This window comes from Bubalus kerabau, chromosome 19, assembly GCF_029407905.1.
Source record: "Bubalus kerabau isolate K-KA32 ecotype Philippines breed swamp buffalo chromosome 19, PCC_UOA_SB_1v2, whole genome shotgun sequence".
Classification (NCBI taxonomy): Eukaryota; Metazoa; Chordata; class Mammalia; order Artiodactyla; family Bovidae; genus Bubalus; species Bubalus kerabau.
In genome coordinates, this window is record NC_073642.1 from 58,420,769 (window position 1) to 58,424,662 (window position 3,894).

A 3,894-nucleotide genomic window follows, 5' to 3' on the forward strand; every position below is an offset into this window, starting at 1 on the left:
TATCTGCCACCTGGGTTTAGTTCCTTTTTTTCTCCTGGGAGTGGGACTATCCATGTTGATCAGATGCCAAGGGTCCTATCCCGGATGCCATATTAGGAAGGCTGGGCATGGCCTGGAGGAACTGGGTTTGTTTGTTTTGTTGGGTAAAGATTTTTGCCTGCTTATATTATTCGGCAAGAGCTTGTTTTCTTTTGGGAGAGCCAGAAATATCCAGGCAGGCCTGGCCCCAGAAGGGCTGATGGACTAGATCAGAGCAGCTTCTTCCACGCTGTCCTTGAGGAAAGCCTCTCGTGGATTTTCAAGGCCTGGTGGCAAGAGAAAAGAAGAGACAGGAGAAGTTTTGCCTTAAGAGCAGACAGTCAGGGGCCAGGGGAAGGGGGTGTCCAAGCTTAAAGACAAGTCAGGGACCATCTCTCCAACATGTTGGCATGAAAATACTCTCAAAATCTGCCAGAAGCTCTCTGGACCCCTTTCCTGCTGACTTCTGCTCATTCACAACAGTGCCCATGTTCCATCTGGGCTTCCCTGATAGTTCAGTTGGTAAAGAATCTGCTTGCAATGCAGGAGACCCTGGTTCGATTCCTGGGTTGGGAAGATGCCCTGGAGAAGGGAAAGGCTACCCACTCCAGTATTCTGGCCTGGAGAATTCTGTATAGTCCATGAATCCTGTATAGTCCATGGGGTCACAAAGAGTCGGACACAACTGAGCAACTTTCACTTTCATGTTACATCCACACCCCAACTTCCAGGAAGCCCTTCTGTCTTTAGCACCCAGCCTCAGACTCCCCTGACTCCCTCTTTAGAACTTTTCATCTTTAACCTAAAACAGAGGTCACCATGAGGAGTCCCTCTCTGCTGACTACTGCAGTGTGGACATCAGCCTCCCCTCCGGACGCTGACCCTTGGTGAGGACTGCCAGGCAACACTGGGCACCCAACAGGACTCTGTGCTCTGACTGCCCTTCGGAGAGGAGCGTATGGTCATCACACCCTTGCTGGATGTTCTCCTAGAATTTGCTCCAGGCTCTCCCGGGCCCACCTGGGTCCTCCTGGCTGCCTCAAGGTAGGGTTGAAATCTCTTGTCTTGAGACAGACAATAATATGTCTGTTTACCTGGCCTTGCATCAAAATTAGCTTTTTTGACTGGTTCCACCACTTCCTTTGATAGATAAAGGGGCTGAGGCCAAGTGGCCTGCTCGATGTCACACAGCAAGTGGGTGGCCAAACAACACCTTGAACCTGGCTCTCTGGCTCCTGAGCGAGACTCCTTTCTGCTGTCACACACGCAGCCCCGCCCAGAGTGTATCAGGAGGGGTACACAGGCCGAGGAGGGCAAGAGGAGAAGCGGGCAGCAGAAGATGAGATGGTTAGATAACATCACTGATTCAATGGACGTGAATCTGAGCGAGCTCCGGGAGATGGTGAAGGACAGGGGAGCCTGGCGTGCTGCAGTCCCTGGGGTCGCAACGAGTCGGACATAGCCTGGCAGTTCTGCGTGTGGACAGAGTGCCTGCTTTTCAAAACCCAGGCCTTGTGCTTGGTGGATGTGTGACACCTTACCCAGCCTCTCTCCTGAGACGATTCTGCACCCACTTTAATGTCGAATTCCAGAGATGGAAATTAGAGTGGTCTGGGGCAGCACTCACGTATCCACTCCCTCCCTGAAGGCCCTCCACGTGCCAGCCGCTGCTCTGGGCATTGAGGATGCAGCGTCGAAAAACACAAGCCCTGCCCTCCCGCAGGTCCTACTCTAGTCTCAGACACAGACGAAAACCATAGACCACTGTAGGAGATAAGGGAGCGGTGCTTGAGGAGAGGAAAAATCAAAAGGGTGGGGCGGGGGACGGGGGCCCACCTATGGGTCTCACCCTGGATTGTAGCTCCACCTAGTGGACATTTTGACAATTTCCCGGGCTTTTTCTGCCTGTCACAAAAACGGGGGAGTGGGCAGCTTGCACGCCAGATGTTTAGCTGGCCAGGGCAAGCGCACCAGCATTCACTGGATCATGGAGAGAGCAAGAGAGTTCCAGAAAAACATGTACTTCTGCTTCATTGACTACACTAAAGCCTTTTACTGTGTGGGTCACAACAAACTGTGGAAAACCCTTAAAGAGATGGCAGTACCAGACCACTTTACCTGTCTCCTGAAAAACCTGCATGCAGGTCAAGAAGCAACAGTTAGAACCGGACATGGAACAATGGACTGGTTGAAGATTGGGAAAGGAGTATGTCAAGGCTGTATATTGTCACCCTGCTTATTTAACTCACATGCAGAGTACATCATGTGAAATGCCGGCTGGATGAACCACAAGCTGGAATCGAGATTGCCAGGAGAAATATCAGCAACCTCAGATATGCAGATGATACCACTCTAATGGCAGAAAGCGAAGAGGAACTGAAGAGCCTCTTGATGAGGGTGAAAGAGGAGAGTGAAAAAGTTAGCTTGAAACTCAACATTAAAAAAAAAAAAAAAAAAAAAACCAGATTGGGCTTCCTTGGTGGCTCAGCAGTAAAGAACTCACCAGCCAATGCAGGAGACACAGGTTCAATCCCTGACCCAGGAAGATCCCACGTCTCAGAGCAACAAAGCCCATGCACCACAACTCCTGAGCCTGTGCTCTAGAGCCTGCAATCTGTAGCTACTGCAGCCGGACCCTCGAGAGCCCATGCTCTGCAACAAGAGAAGCCACCGCAGCGATAAGCCCATGCACCGCAGCTAGAAAGTAGCCGCCCCACTCTCCACGACTAGAGAGAAGCCCTCATAGCAACAAAGACCCAGAACATCCAAAGATAGAAATCAGATCAGACCAGATCAGTCGCTCAGTCGTGTCCGACTCTTTGCGACCCCATGAATTGCAGCACGCCAGGCCTCCCTGTCCATCACCAACTCCCAGAGTTCACTTAGACTCACGTCCATTGAGTCAGTGATGCCATCCAGCCATCTCATCCTCTGTCGTCCCCTTCTCCTCCTGCCCCCAATCCCTCCCAGCATCAGAGTCTTTTCCAATGAGTCAACTCTTCGCATGAGATGGCCAAAGTACTGGAGTTTCAGCTTTAGCATCATTCCTTCCAAAGAAATCCCAGGGCTGATCTCCTTCAGAATGGACTGGTTGGATCTCCTTGCAGTCCAAGGGACTCTCAAGAGTCTTCTCCAACACCACAGTTCAAAAGCATCAATTCTTCAGCGCTCAGCCTTCTTCACAGTCCAACTCTCACATCCATACATGACCACAGGAAAAACCGTAGCCTTGACTAGATGGACCTTTGTTGGCAAAGTAATGTCTCTGCTTTTGAATATGCTATCCAGGTTGGTCATAACTTTCCTTCCAAGGAGTAAGCGTCTTTTAATTTCATGGCTGCAGTCACCATCTGCAGTGATTTTGGAGCCCAGAAAAATAAAGTCTGACACTGTTTCCACTGTTTCCCCATCTATTTCCCATGAAGAGATGGGACTGGATGCCATGATCTTCGTTTTCTGAATGTTGAGCTTTAAGCCAACTTTTTCACTCTCCACTTTCACTTTCATCAAGAGGCTTTTGAGTTCCTCTTCACTTTCTGCCATAAGGCTGGTGTCATCTGCATATCTGAGGTTATTGATATTTCTCCCGGCAATCTTGATTCCAGCTTGTGCTTCTTCCAGTCCAGCATTTCTCATGATGTACTCTGCATATAAGTTAAATAAACAGGGTGACAATATACAGCCTTGACGAACTCCCTTTCCTATTTGGAACCAGTCTGTTGTTCCATGTCCAGTTCTAACTGTTGCTTCCTGACCTGCATACAAATTTCTCAAGAGGCAGATCAGGTGGTCTGGTATTCCCATCTCTTTCAGAATTTTCCACAGTTTATTGTGATCCACACTGTCAAAGGCTTTGGCATAGTCATAAAGCAGAAA